A 16200-nucleotide genomic window follows, 5' to 3' on the forward strand; every position below is an offset into this window, starting at 1 on the left:
AGTCATGTGGTATTGAATCATCCTTCTCTTCACCAATGACTAGAGTCTTAAGCAAATGATCCATGCTTGAGCCCTGGGGTATACCCCAATTTCTCTTTGACACCTTGACCTTCTCCTTAGTTCATGATCCCTCTTGGGAGGGTTAGCTAAGATCAGGGAGACATTGGGGGTGGGACTGTCTAGATTCCAGCCCATCTAACTTTCTTCGTAAATGAAACAGGAGGCATCAAACTGAGGCAGAGGCAGAGAAGACCATGGCAAGGCCTAAGGGGACCTCTGAAACTTCCAACCCTACTCATAATCTGACCCCAGCTCTGGACTGGCCCTCATACACATACTCTAGGCTTAACCTTGTCCTCATTCTCATTTGATCTCAAATACAGTCGTTTCAACACCATCTCAAATAGCCCCCTTGCCTTGATTCCCTGGCCCTTGCTTTTCTTTGCCTGCCTCCCTGTCTTTATTCCCATTATCAGATGGGGGTGTACATTGTTACAGTAGCCACAGGCTCCTTTCTGGGAGTAGTGTCCTGGGACAACATCTCAATTAGTTTGGTGGGGACATCTTGGGAAAACCTTCCCGTGCAGCTGGGCAACTTTGGGAAAGATTTCAACCAAGGGGTGGTAAGAAAAAGAAAAGGCTGATTCTGATCTTACTCCTAACTCTTGATCCTAAGATTCCTGTCTTGCTCCCAGTCCCCTCTACCCCTCTACCCCTAACAAACCCTTGTGTCCTCTGCCACCAGGAGGAGGATTTTGAAGTGACGATCCTCCAGGATGTGTGTTCTGAATTGCTGCTGCGACTTCACAAGGCATCACTGGAACAGCCCAAGTCCTTGCCCTCTTTGGATCCTGATGCCTGGTTCTGCCAATGGCTTCAACTAAAGACCCTAAAGACCCTTCCCTCCATTTCCCCTGTTACCAGTGCTGGAGGGCACAGAGAACCTGGTGCTTCAGGATGGCACAGGTACCCCTCCCCACAATGAGACTAGAAACTCAGACATTCGTGCACTTAATGTTTAGGAGGGAGACAAAGAAACAGACAAATAGCACAGACACAAAGCACAATGCTAGATAAACAGAAGGCAAAAATGTTGAGAGATAGAAACAGGGATGCTTGGGGAAGGAAAAGCACATGTATTCAGTATTGAGAACAATTGATTGAGGATCCCTGGGGTCAGGGTTAGGTTAGGGTCAGACAGTGGCACTGAGGCTTACTTCAATGTAATCATATTTTAGAAGGAATTTAAGTATCCTTTCAGTATTGACATTCACTGATTTCTGATGCAGGGTGATGCTTTGAGGCAGGATCAGCTCTTAGTCAAGGTCACTGTGTGACAGAGATTATGTTTATTGCTTAGGGGTATTAAGGTAAGGTTTGGGGGCAAGTTTGGGTATGATATTAGGGTCAAGTTTAGACTTGAGGGGAGGTTTCCTTTCTCTTCTCACTGCCCATTTTCCTCCATTCTCCTTTAGCCAAAGTGATCAGGCTGACTCTTCCCCAATCCTCCTCAAGCAGTGCCGTTTGGAGCTCACAGAAAGACAACAGAAGTATAGATGAGAACAGAAAGTCTGGAGGCACTATGGTTAAATACTTCACCTGGAGGACAGGCTGATTCCTGTGGATTTAGGGCCCTCCCAAAGATATTAACTGGGTAAAGTCACAAATTTCTGTGCTCAGACTTCTCTGATTCATTACTAGACACACCCATAGCTGTGGAATTTGGAGGCAAGAGCCCTATTTATGATCAACCCAAGTGGAGAAGGAGACTCAATACAATCTGAGAGGAGCACACATTGGCTATATGACTCTGGGACAGTTACTTAACCTCTTGGTTACCTCTTGGTGCCTCAGGCAACCCTGTAAGATACAAATCACAAACAACAGCCATTTGCTTTGGCATAGGTAATTTCCTCCTCAGGGATTCCTTTTACTGATGAAATCACAGGCCTAGTCCAAAAGCAAACAAACAGAACAAGAGCTCCGCTGCTGGAGAGGTGTCTGGGGCACCTGTATGGGACTGTGTATGCAGACCCAAGGGTACTTTGGGGGCCTCACTAGGGGGCTGTGGACCCTCCATAGTATTGGAGAATGTTGGTGAGTATTGGAAGGGAATAGAACAGTACCAGGGATATATTTAACCTTTCAGTAACCCCCTCCCCTACCTTTCTTTTGCCCTTATTTCATTTCCATATACGCTTTCCCAGGTCCTTTAATTTTTACTTTCTCTCTCCTCCATTTCCCCCTGTTTATTCCCTGAGTTTCCCCTCTCTCTGTCCTTCAGTCTTACCTCTCTGGTGCAGTAAGCAGTTAGTAGTACAGGACCAGAACCAGGTAGAATTCAGGAGAGAGATTAGGGATGGATGTATAGATTTGTAGGTCATCAGTACAGTGATGATAATTGAACCTGTGGAAGATGATGTGAACACAAAGGGAGAGGAAGTAGAAATAGAAGAGAAGAGGGCCTTTGGGGCTTTGGAGGACACCCATGATAAAAGGGTCAGATACAGATCACGATCCAGTAAAGGAGACTGAGAATGAGTAGGCAGATGGTAGAAGGACATTAAAGCAAGAGCAGTGTCACAGAAACCAAGAAAGAGAGATTAGAAAGCTTCAGAAAGGTATAGATGAATAAGGCCTGAGAAAAAACTCATTGGGTTTAGCAACTAAAAGACCACTGGTAACTTTGGAAAGAGTAGTTTCAGTAAAATAGAATTAAGAAGTCTTGAGAAATAAGTGGAAATTAAGGAATCAGAGGTAATTAGCATAGAATACCATATCTAGGAGTTTGGCTATAAGGGGAAAAGAGATCTAGGATGATAACTTGAGAGAATTGCAAGGTCAAGTAAATGTGTGTGTGTGTGTGTGTGTGTGTGTGTGTGTGTTTTTAAGGATAGGGGAGATTTAGGCATGTTTTTTAGGCAGGAGGGAAGGAGCCAGTGGGAACGAAGAAGGTAGATGGTGGGGATAACCCAAGGTTGGCATTTAGCAACACTGATGGTAGGACAAGGGGGCAAGGGATTCTAAGGTAGCTGATAATCTATGATTCAACCACAGGGTACATTGATGTACCACAGAGTCATGACTATGAAAGGAGAGGAGGGAAGCCAGAACAGGGGTAATGGACTGGGAGGACAGGGAGGAATGGAGGGGCCTGATTTTGTGGTAAAGGCAAAGAATATATTTAGGAAAAGTGAAGGAGAGGAAGAGATGGAAGGATAGGACAGTATGTAATGGAGGTTAAAAAAAATTTGGATGATGGTATTAAGGATGCGATCAATCTTGTGTGTGCCTGAAGTGGAGTAAAGATGGAAGTCACAGGAGTTGAGGATAATAAACTAAGAGACGAGGGTATTTAAGGAATATCCCAATGTTGGTTAAAGTCCCTAAGCCTGAAGAGAGGAAGACTGTGAGCCAGGTACTGAACTCCTTGAGAAAGGAAAGAGAAGGCTCTGGAGATGGATACATGCCTGTTAAAAGGAGTTAGCCTAGGTGCTATAAATGTATAGCATAAACATCAAAGAAGAGGATGCTGAGTGATAATGGCAAAGAGACAGTCTGGAAGTGAAATGAGAAATCAAAAGTATGTTTACCTCCTCTTCCTGTGAAGTGTTTCAGGATGAGAGGAGCATGATATACATGAAAGAGTGGTCAGGAATTCAGTACCTTCTGAGCAGACCCATGTTTTTTATTGCCCAAGATGACAGAAAGAACACGAAGTGAAGAAATGTAGGTTAAAGGAAAATTAGTAATAGAGCAAGGGTTTCAAAGGGCACAATGGAATAAGAAGGCTGAAAACTAGGGGCAGCTAGGTGGCACAATGGATAGAGCTCCGGCCTTGGAGTCACAAGGACCTGAGTTCAAATATGGCCTCAGACACATAACACTTACTAGTTGTGTAACCTGGGCAAGTCACTTAACCCTGATTGCCAAAAAGAAAAAAAGAAAAAAAAAAGAAGAAGAAGACTGAAAACTGTGGAGGGACAGGGCTGAGGTGGATTGAGATGAGAGTACGGAGAATAAGAATATGATCATACACGTTGTTGTTATTCAGTCATATCTGACTCTTCATGACCCTGTGGACCATAGCACACCAGTACTGTCTGTGGGGTTTTCTTGGCAAAGATACTGGACTAGTTTGCCATTTTCTTTTCCAGTAGATTAAGGCAAACAGAGGTTAAGTGACATGCCCAGGGTCATATGGCTAGTAAGCGTGTGAGGTCACATGGGAACTCAGTTCTTCCTGACTCCAGGCCCAGCGCTCTATCCACTGAGCCACTTAGCTCATACATCAATCATACATATTGGACTTGCCCTTTCAAAAAGAGTGTATTTTTAGTGAAGCTTTGCAAAGGAATATCAGACCCTGTTCCTGACTTTTGTTTTGAGAAATATTGTCATAATATTTCCACCTGTCACCCTCTTCCTGTCCCAGATGCTCATTTTTTTGTCCCCAATAAACTCTTACTTCTGTCCCTGCCATACTGCCTTTCATCTCCATGTCTGTCACAAATATGGGACCTGGAATGGACCCGTTGTCTTCTCTCCCATCTCTATCTCCTCTGTCCCCAGGTGGAGTGAGTATTTCCCAGGTTGCCTCACTGTCTGGATGTTGATAATCTGAAGGAGCTGGACCCAAATCTCGATCCTTCTCTACCAAGAATGTGGTCCTCAAGCTTCACACCCTGCCCCGGTGAGACTGCTTTCTCATCCCCATCCCCATTCCCATGCCCCATCCAGCTCTCCCCCTCCTCCAGCTAGCCTTCTTCTTTCTTTCTGCAGATAAATGGGATTGAAAATGAAGGGGATGATGGACCACAAAGGCCCCTGGAAGAATCAGGATGAAATCCATGAAATCTTTGTGTTCTTGAAGTCAAAAGTTCCAGGTCTGTCGCCATGAGTAGAGGGGAGGAGAGCAGGACATATGGATGGAGCAAAGCCTCAGTCCCATAGACCTGAGTAGCAGCAGCTATGTCCTCAAACAACCATGGCCAGCCTACAAATCTTCCACTTTCCATCCTAAAGGAAATCCCTTTCATATTCCGTATTCAGCGGCTTACTTCCTTTCCTATATACATTCACTTCCTATCCCATACAAGCTTACTTCCTAATGTGACCAAGAGCACTTCCTGTCTGTCTTGACTTACTTCCAGTCCAACAGAAACTCACTTCCTGCTGTCCAGGTTCCCCCCCCACCGCCGTTTCCAGTTTCCTATGCTGTATAAGCTTATTTCCTGATTAACCAAGAGTACTTCCTGTCTACCTTTACTTCTTGTTCAACATAAACTCACTTCCTGTGTAAGGTTTTCCCCCCACCTCCACCCCTGGCCTATGTATAGGTCAGTCCTGTCCTGTCCTGCATATGATCAATTCTTATCTCATACAAGCTTATTTCCTGCTATGCTGAAGAGCATTTCCAGTTGGCTTTGACCTACTTCCTGTCCGTCATAAATTCCAAAGTTCTCCCTCTGGCCTAGTTTCCTGTATCAGTGGTGTTCTGAGGCATACAAAAAGACAGTCTCATTCCTTTTTCCTCACCTTCACCCTGACCCCCATCTCCCATAGGCCTGCTAATTGAAAGGTTCCTGGCAAAAATTTTATAATACAAGTTAGTGTAATACAAATACACAAAAAAGGCATAAAGTGCTGAAACTGGCCTGAGCAGGGAAAGATCACTTTGATCTTTGGGCATAGGGAAGAATCTATAGCATGGGATCTGGGTCTTGAAAGATGGATAAGCCTCTAACAGACAGATATTAGAGATTAGAGATGGGGGTGGAGAGACAGTGCAGAGCAGGAGTTTATTCCAGATATAGAAGATTTGGGTAAGCACAGGGGCAGGAAAACATGAGGTTAATAGAGAGAATAGTTGAGTTTGGTTGGTATGTACTATATGCAAAGGATAGTAGTGTGAAATAAAAATGGAAAAGTAGATTGGAACTAGATTGGGTGGGGCCTTACATGCCAAGCTTTCAGGAGTCTGGACTTTATTCAATGGGTAATGAGGAGCCCTTGAAGATTTTGGAACAGGGGGAATGGTGTGATCAGACATACATTAGGAAGATTGTCTCTGTAGGGGATCTTCAGAGGGGTGGGAAGAAATAGGAGCCAAAGAGTAATTAAGAGGCCTGCAGACTATTACAATAGCCTAGAGCAGAGATAATGACAGCTTGAGAGGCTGGTAACCACATGACTGGAGAGAACAGATGGATGAAAAGTTGTAGAGGTAAAATTGATAGAACTGGCAACTTAATATAGGGTGAGGGAAAGAGAAGGTAACTTGTAGGTTTCAAGCCTAGGTGATTCAGGGAGTAGTGATGCCATTAACAGAGCCAGAGTAGATTAGAGGAAGAACAGGTTTGGGGGCACTATCATCAGTTCAATTTTGTAGATAGGGTGATAGAATGTCAGAGCTGGAAGGGACCAGTTCTGCTGGAGGGAACTAGGACCTAGAGGAGTTACATGATGTGCTCAAGGATATCATGTTGATTCTGAAGTGACCCCAAGTCATTCAAGAAGAGAAAAGCCTGTAGACTGAAGTTCAAGGGAAATATAAGGACCAGTCTTTATGAGTTGTTTATATGAGTGATATCACATCATGGAAGTCTATGATATAACCAAAGGATAATGTGTAGATAGATAACGTGTAGGTAATGTAAAATATGGGTATTAAGTAGCCTTTATTTCACTACCACAAAAAATGCATAAGATGCAAAGGATTCACTGGAGCCCATTGACCAAATGCAGAAAGATAAAGCACTCAAATAATCCATTAACTGAAAGAAATTGACCTGCTACTTGTCTTCAGGAATTTGAGAGGTTGTTATATGGGATCAACATCAGACTTTGAATTAAGAGCAGTGAATTGCAGAGAAGCAAACTTGGGCCCTGAAGGAGGGAAATCATGTGCTCAAGTTCATAGAACTAGTGAGTGGCAGAGCCAGAAAGGTTCTCCAGACTCCCACTCCCCTTCTTACCTGTTTCCTCTCTCCACTTTTGCCAGTAACTCTCTCCTTTTTAGTTTCTGATAAGGCCACTTTCCTATTATGACTGAATTTGAAAATCTCTTCAAATTCTCCACCATCTCCCTTCTTCCTCATCCTAATTTAACTTGCTACTCGATAGGACTGAGCTTGCATCAGAAACCATGACTTTACATCATGGATCAATCAATCAGCAAATATTTATTAAGAACCTACCATGTGCTGAGCCAAGTGCTGGAGATTCAAAGACAAAAATGAAGCAGTCCATGCCTCAAGCTGGTTATATTCTCTTAGGAAAGCTGGGAATGCCTGGATCCCAGGAAAACGGATGGGGACTGGGCTCCTTAGAACAGAGTCAGAAAGACTCAAATCTTTCATTTTTTCCAGAGAAATCAACACCCTATTAAGCTAACAAACTAGTTGTGGGGGAAGAAAACTTGTCCTCTTCTCCTATGCTGGGAAACCAGGAACTTGGGTCCCTAAGAAGGTTGGGTAGTGACTCTGGCGTCTTCTACCTCCTTGACCATTGGCAAGAAGATGCCTTTTTTGCCTCCCAATTCCTGAATGGCCTCAATCCTGTCTAGATCTGATGCTGCCACAGCCTCCCAGACAACTTTCCTGTTACCAATGATGTGGTGGCCCCCATGTTGGAACCAGGTACCAGCCTACAGGAGGAGCTGGAGGTGAGGGACTCAGTCATCTAGATCCTCAGACCCCTTACTGTTGGTTCTTACCCCTTCCTCCAGCCACAACTCTCTAAGAATATGGGCATCCAGTCTTCAGCTAAATTTGCCCATTCTCTTCTCACAGAGAATATCTCACTCCTACCTGATGGGTATTTTTAATCCGTGATGCCAAAAGCAGAGGGGACAGGGACAGGTTGGCCAAGAGTTCATGTGTAATCACCCTTTACACAATTTGTGAAGTGCCTATTTTTGCCCTGAGGATGACTTTTTAATTGTATGATGATGAACCAAGTTCACAAACTCATTCGAGGGGCCTTAGCAATTTGTCATCAGTTTTGAGCTGGAGAAAGCTTTCCTGATGTCCAGAGCTAGCCTCACTGATGGCTTGTTTGAGCAATTTGCAACAGGGGAGAAAGCTGATTTGGAGACCCTACGAGAGGCGGCATACATGATAGAATAAAGAGAGGGTTAGTTAGCCTTGGAATTAAGAAGTCTAAGGTTCAGATCCTGTCCTCATACATATTAGCTGTTTGGCCCTAGTCCAGTCACTTATACCTTAGTGCCTCCGGGCAACTCTGTGGGATAATAAGTTGTAAATTTTAGATCTGCATCCGTGGAGGGATCTCTGCACTTTCGAAGTCACAGCTCTGGCTTTCTACTGACATAGCCTGGAGCTGGCCTTCTAAAAGTTCACCATAGGCTTGTTAGTTTGTGGGAAATGTAGGAGAACTAGTCTCTAGTCCTGACTAATTAGATATATGACCTCAGGCAAGTCCTATCCCATTCTGAACCTGTTTCCTCCTCCATAAAATAAGAATCATCCCGAAGGTCCTTTCTAGCTCTGCCATTCTGTGATATAAATCTATGACTAAGATGACTTTAATAGTAGTAATAATAGTTGTTGTTATTCGTTCAGTCATGTCTGACTCTTTGTGACCCCATGGACCATGGGATTTTCTTGGCAAAGGTACTAAAGTGGTTTGCCATTTTCTTTGTCTGTGGATTAAGAAAAAACAGAAGTTAACTGGCTTGCCCAGTTAGTAAGTGTCTGAGGCTGGATTTGAACTCAGATCTATCCTGACTCCTGGCCCAGCATTCTATCCACTAAGCCATCTAGATACTTCATGGTAATAATAGCAAACATTTATATAGTATTTACTACGGGCCAGGTACTGCCTTACAATTATTATCTCATTGGTTATCTCATGTCTTATAACTCTGGGAGGTAGGTGCCATTATTTTCCCCATTTTATAGATGAGGAAACTGAGACAGGTGGGTTATTAAGGTATTAAGTGTCTGAGGTCAGACTTGAGCTCAGTTCTTCCTGACTCCAGGTCCACTGCACCTCTTTGTTTCAAGTTATACTTACCTTTCCTTCTGAGTCTCCTGGAATTGGACTTCATACAATTGGAAGGTCTACTCTTAGCCCTTCTCTTCCTTTTAGAAGGGTTCTCTGTACCTGGTGGATCATAGCTTTCTCTCAGGCCTTTCTTCTGGCCTCATTGATTCGAGACCCCAATTCGTGGCTGCCCCAATGAATCTGCTACATCAGACACCAGACAATGGGCCACTCCTGTCCTTTACTATCTAGGTGAGAGAGGTCATGGAGGAGAAGAGATGTGTCATGGTATGGAAAGGGAGAAGATGACACATGTAAATGCATTATATAAATATGTTACAATGATATCTACCACTGAAATAATTTAGAGACATGGATTTGATCTTGGAATTTCAAAGACTATACAAGTGGAACATAAGTGGTATGTCTATCTTAGCCTAGCTAAACTTGAATAGGCTTAGTATCAGGAACCATTAGGTAACAATTTAGGGGAGGGAAGTGCACAGCAACTCTCAAAAAACTGCTTACTAAGGCACTGAGAGGTTGCAGTCTGCATCGTAATGGGAATGCCCACATAGATAAAATCGCAGATCTTTTGAAAGATCAAAGTCTTTTTTTACTATCATTTGGCATTCTTTGCTACAAGGAATGACTTTCCTGGGAAAATATTGGGAAGAATACATTTGGAAGTGGACATTTTATTGAAAAGTTATTTTTTAAATGTTTTTAAAAGGAAAAAGATAGTAATGACATTTTTTGGTATTTTAGGGAGCACTGAACTGGAAGCCAGAAGGCCTGAATCTTATTCCTGACTTTGCCACTAATCATTTCTCCTCTCCTAGTCTCTATCCTCTTTTCCGTGAAGGGGCTGGATTAAAAGATCTTTGAGATTCCTATCATTTCTGAATATCACGTAGATTTATGACTCAGGAAATGTCTCTGTTGACCTCTTGTGATGATCAAAGGCTCAGAAAACATTTCTTCCATCTGTCTTTGTCTCTCTCGCATCCCCTTTGCTCTTTAGCTCCCCCAGACTCCAGGCTCCAACAACCCCCATCTTCTTGTCAAGTGATTCAGAGGAGGACTGGCTTCTGGCCAAAACCTGGCTCAGAAAGTCAGAGTTCCTCTTCCAGCTGGTCACTCACCTGCTCTGCACCCACTTTGTTTCTGAGGTTTTTGCCATAGCCACCATGTGTCAGCTGCCCATGTGCCATCCAGTCTTCAAGGTCAGGATTACAACAGATCCTTCCACTTTCCCTCCAAGCCCCAGCCATCTGACTCTCTCCCCAAAATATCAGGGTTCAAAGGATCATAGATTTAGAACTAGAAGGGACTCTGAAATCATCTACTCCAAAACCCTCATTTTACAGATGAGGAAACTGAGTCTCAGAGAGGTTAAGTGATTTGTGCAAGATCGCCCGGATAGAAAGTGGCTAAGCCAAGATGTGAACCCTGGTCCTCTGACTCTAAATCCAATATACCTTCTACCGCGTCACATACCTGGGACCTGAGGTAGAAAGGCATCTCCACCATCTCTCACTTTTCCTTCCCACAGCTACTCATCCCTCATTTTCACTCTACATTTCACTTCAATACTATTGGACACACAGACCTCTTTAAACCCGGGTGCCTCATGGATAAGGTCAGAGAAAGGGGAAATGGTAGGGACCAGGCAGGGAGGGGAAGAGGCAATCTTTGGAACCTGGGCCTGGGCTGTGGAAACAATGAAGAGGCTGGAGACATCAGAAGGGGGGACAAATCAGGAGACTAAGAGTCTTTAAAGGTGACTGAAGATCCAGGATATAGAATGGAGTGGGGTGGGGGAAGCTGGGGCAGGGTTCAAGGATAAGAGAAAATCCGGGATTTTAAGGAAAAGGGGATTGGTATAGCCAAGAATTGGAGGCCTTCCTGGAGAGAAAGTTGGAAGTATGGTTATCTGAAGCTGGAGATAAGGAAACTGAGAGTATTGTCAATTGGAGTACAGAATGTTAGTAGATCCAGACTGGAGTAATACTTTCTGCCTGTTTCTTCAGAGAACTTTGTAGAAATCTCTCTTATAGCACCAGTCAGCAGAACTATAGCTAGGATGTTAGTACCCAGGGCAAGAGACAGAAAAGGCACACTCAGATGTTCAGGCCTGAGGTGGGGTGGAGTAGGGAGAAATAGTCCCTAGAAGACAGGGGTTGGAAGGAGCGCACTCTTGAAAATCATCTGGTAGTTTACAATTTAATTCAGTACAACATGCATTTATTACGTGCCTTCCTAGGCACCAGGGATTATTATCAGTATTATTTTCTCTGGACCTATGATTTGCCAGAATCTCATGAGTCACACTCAGATATTGATCAGGTTTTCCTGGCTCCATAGCCAGCTCTCACCTCTCTACTCTATGCTACCTTTCAGGTATTGGGGATAGATACAAAGACAAAATGGAAACAGTCTCTGCCCTTAAGGAGCTTACATTCTATTTGGTGGTTAACATTTATGCAGACAGATATATGCATAATCATTTGAGGAAGTAGAGAAGACTAACAATGGGATGATGAAAGAATTTTCAAAGGGAGTGGCACATGAACTGAACTTTGATATTAAATAGGTCTGTGCTGGTAAATTTTAACAACTGGCTCTCCCCCCCAAAAAAGTCCACACAACACATTTTAAAATTTAATTTGCATTATTAACATTTTCTCCATCACTTTCTTAAGTCTAGACAATCAACAAAACAATATTTGTAGCATTTGCCAATTTCCAAGGTGTAAAGCTTACTGAAAATTTAACAATCAGCTCCAGAATTTGGAAATTTAATGAAGATGATGTTGGAATAGTCCGGGGAATATGTGATAAGGACCTGAAATAGGGTGGTGGTTGCATGAGTGTAGAGGAGAAAACACCTGAGAGATGTTAAGGAGATTATACAAGATTTGAGAACTGATTGTATTATGAGAAGGGGGAGGGCAAGGAAGAGTGGATGGAACTTTGGTGATTGGAAGGATAGTACTTGTCCTCAACAGAGAGGGAGTTTTGGAGGATGGTTGGGTTTGGGCAGGTGGGGGAGGGAAGATGTATACAGGAAAAGACTGAACAAGTGGTTAGACAGGAAGGAAGAAAAGGCAGGAGGGTGATCAACAGTGTCAAAGGCTGCAAAGACAAAGGGAGACTGAGTGAAAAAAAGTAATCTGGATTTTGCAACTCTAAAACCCATATCATCTTCGAGAAATCAGTTTCAGTTGAATGATGATGTCAGAAGCTAGGTTCCAAAGGTTTAAATAGTGAGTGAGAGGAAAGAAAACAAGCAAAGATGTTGGCGACTCTTTATAGGAATCTGTCAATGAATGCTAGGAGAGAAGCCTGGAGTTTGGGTGGTCCAAAACTCCTATCATTGCATCCCAATTCCAGCAACCCTCTCTATTATTTGCCCTACCCATAGCAAAACCCAGTAAATCACTGCCCATCACACACTTTCCGGGCCCTCTGCAATCACGGCCCCCTCCTGAAAGCAACAGCAGGTTCAAAGTCGTATTTCCTTCATATATAAGAGTACAGTCTCCCACCAGTGGGAGAAGGAGACACACGGCCAGGACCTCTCAGGGTGGCATCCCTTCTGAAATAAAGACCTCTCTGCTTCCAAAAGAGTTTGGGGGTGGGGGGAGAGGAGTCCCCCACTGGGCTATTCTTTCTGCTATGCTGCCATCTGCTGGTGTCTGGGCTGAACTATTCTCCAACTGCCATTGGAGCAACTTGTCGGTTGTTTTAGCTCATAGGCATAAAGGCTATCTCAGGTGTTTTTAAGATTTAGACCTCCATTCACTATAATGGAGACAACGGAGAGAGAAGATCTTAGAAAATTAAATGGACAACTTTGATAAAATAAAACTGAAGAGATTTCGTGCATACAAAATCAATGCAGTTAAAATTAGAAGGGAAACAGTTAACAGAAAAATATCTTTGCAACAAGTTTCTCTGATAAAGATCGGATATGCAAGAAAATGTTCTGATCCTATTCTTAGCTACCCCAAGAAAATCTCCCTTTGGTAACTTAACTCAGGGGAAAGGATGGGGCAAGTATTTTTTGTTACTCCCAACACCAAATTCCTTTCTCTCCTACAGTTGTGTGTACCCATCTTATCTCCCCTACTAGTCTGCCATTTCTCTGATGGCATCTTTGTTTTCTTCTCAGTCCCTAACTTGTGCTCCGAATGAATATTTGTAGAATGAATGGGGGCAGGGAAGCAAAGTAGGGAGTGAGGGTGCTTGGAGCCCTGAGGGAGTAGGAGGAAGAAGCAAGGGATGTAGGTGCCCTCTGCTCCAGATGGGGATGGTATCTCTGCTTCACTGTAGTCTACAAGTCTAGGACACCTGGGCTGTCTTGAGCTGGTAGCCAGAGGGATGAAAGACCTCGCCTACCATTCCCTCTGCTTGCCTCACAACTTGGCTGATCAAGGGGTCCAGGGTCTTGCCAATTATTGCTATCGAGATGATGGACTGCAGATCTGGGATGCCATGGAAAGGAGAGGATAAGGACCCATGAGTCCAAGATCCCCAGATGTCTCTCTGCACCACCCCTCGTCTTACCTCTAATACTCTACAACCTTTAATTCCTCTTAGAAATTTAGACTTTGGCATCATTTTCTATCTTTTAAACTCATCATATGTTCTATTCTCCTGTTTGATTTGCTTCTTTTAATGTTTCTATTTCTATTGGTGGAACATCCTCCCACTCGTTCAGGTTTAGAATATCAATTATCTTTTGACTTTTCCTTCTCCCTCATTCCCCTACATCCCATAAGACACCTAATCCTGTTGATTCTTCCTTCAAAATGTCTATCATGACGGTCTCCTACTTTCTATTTTTTGCTGCTAGCACTTTACTTCAGATTCTCATCCCCTCTCACCTAGTCTGTTGTAATGGCTTCGTAATTGATTTCCCTCCTGTCTCCTTTCTCCAGTTCCTCTTGTAACATAGCAGTCAGATTAATCTCCCTGAAGCACTATTTTCATGTTGCTATTCAAGAGCCTACAATGATCCCAGTTTCCTATATCCAGTCCAAAATATCATTTTTTGATTTTTCAAGTCCCTCTGTAATCTGGTCCCAACTAAAATCCCACGAGTTTTTCCCAACCCCTCTTAATTCTAGTGTCTTTCTTCTGTTAATTACTTCCTATTTATTCTGTATATAGCTTGCTTGGTACAGATTTGTTTGCACGTTATCTCCCCTATTAGACTGTAAGCCCCTTCAGTGCAAGGATTGTCTTTTACCTCTTTTTGTATCCCTAGAGTTTATATGTAGTAGTACATAGTACACAGTAGGCTCTTAATAAATGTTGATTGATTGATTGATTGGTCCCAACCATCTTTCCAACCATCTCTCCCATTACTACCCAACATACATCCTATACTCCAATCCTGCAGGACCATTCTTATTCATCACAAATTAGTGTTACTAATTCTAAGCCTTTCTTATAATGCTTTTCCCTCATAACAACTGGGCAACTGGCCTTGGGCAAGTCATTTTGCCTCTATGTCTTCACCTTTGGAATAATGGCTAGGATAAATAATCTCTCTAGCACCACCTTGCTTATTGATTAATTGATCAACCATCTCCTGTACTGAGTACACAGTAGGTGTGTCGATGCTTAGTAAGTATTTGTTGACTGTTTTAGATTTGTCTCAGATATCATCGGCATCTACTACCCAGAGGATAGATCTGTCCTCCAGGACTCAGAACTCCAGGCCTGGGTCCAGGAGATCTTCATGGAGGGCTTTTTGGGCCAAGAAAGCTCAGGTATATGTTTCTGCTTCTAGTACCTCAGTTTTCCCATCTCTCCCCAGAAATCCCCAGGAATAGATATCCCTTAGTTCTCAGCTCCCCCTTGCTCTCCTCCTCCAGGTGTCCCCACTTGCCTGAAGACCCTACAGGACCTGGTTCAGTATCTCATTATGATTATTTTCAACTGTTCTGCCCAGCATGCTGCAGTCAACAGTGGACAGGTGAGCTGACCCATAAACTTCTTCCTCTCTTTGGGTCCCTGAGAGGGCCTAGTTGGGCCTGAACTGAGGGCTATGAGTTCCTGTGAGCTCAGATCTTGGAAGAGTAGGGGTGTTAACCTAGGGCTGGGTAAGGCCCTGGCCTCCTAAAAATGCAAGGCTAGGAGAGAGGTGGGAGTGGAAGTGGGAGTGGGAAAAGATTAGTGACTTGAAACTGGGGAAGGAGGTTCCCTAGGTCCCCTGAGGGCAGCTGGAAGCCTTGTGTCCTGACTTAACTATCTGTTAAGTTAATAGAGGGGGGGGTTGGGAAGTCAGTTTGATTTCAGTGTGTGGGTACCCAATGTTCCCACTTCCATGAGGCTGCCCCCACCTGTAACTAAGGGCACTACAGACCTGGGATCCCTTGGGGATGTCACCACAACTTGCCATGCCCTGATACTCTTCTGGGGTGTCAGTGACTAGGACAGAGATATGGTGAGCCATGCAATGGGGCTGGGGCTAGGACTTGATCAGAGGGATCTCAGATTCAGGGTCAGGACTGAGAGGATAGGTCCTGACCTGATTTCCAGATGTCTGAGGCCAGAGTGTGGGAGAATTGGGAGTTCAAGGCTGGGGGAGGAAGGGAGAAACTCACATGCCTGGTCCCACCTGCTTCTCCCCTGTCCTCAGAGGCCCCTGGGTACCTACCCAGATGTGCACTTCGTGGAGGAGGCCCCTAGGCAAAGCATAGCTGCCTTCCAGAGTCACCTGGTCCAGATCTCCAGGGATATCCAGGAGCAGAACAAGGGTCTTGACTTGCCTTACACCTACCTTGATCCTCTCCACATAGAGAGCAGTGTTGCCATATAACAGAGTCTTCTGTATGCTCCCACCCAAGAAAAAACATCAGCTTGTCCAGCATCAGAATAGTATGATGAGCCAGAAAACCTAGAAATCCTGATCCCTACTTCCAATCTAACCTTGGACCCTTAGCATTCCAGCCTTGGGTCTGGCAATTCCAAGCCCTTATCACTTTCTTCTCTCAGTCCTAAGTCCCCAAGACTCCACCTCCTCTACCCCCTCAAAGCAGGCCTGTGCCTTCCTTTGTTCTAGAGCCTCAAGAAATGCTGGTGATACCAGTAGATGATGTCAAGGCCTAGCCCTGTCCCAGTATGCTTTGTACAACTCAAACCTCCCTCACCCCTAAATAACACGTTGATAAAACT

General features: G+C 44.0%; 1 pseudogene; it reads left to right on the forward strand.

Annotated features, from left to right (window-relative positions):
* Positions 1–476: 476 nt before the first annotated feature.
* On the forward strand, positions 477–16187 carry LOC114039360 (annotated as a pseudogene).
* The last annotated feature ends 13 nt before the right edge of the window (positions 16188–16200 follow it).

This window comes from Vombatus ursinus, unplaced genomic scaffold (genome assembly GCF_900497805.2).
Source record: "Vombatus ursinus unplaced genomic scaffold, bare-nosed wombat genome assembly UNPS02011916.1, whole genome shotgun sequence".
In the NCBI taxonomy this organism is placed as follows: Eukaryota; Metazoa; Chordata; class Mammalia; order Diprotodontia; family Vombatidae; genus Vombatus; species Vombatus ursinus.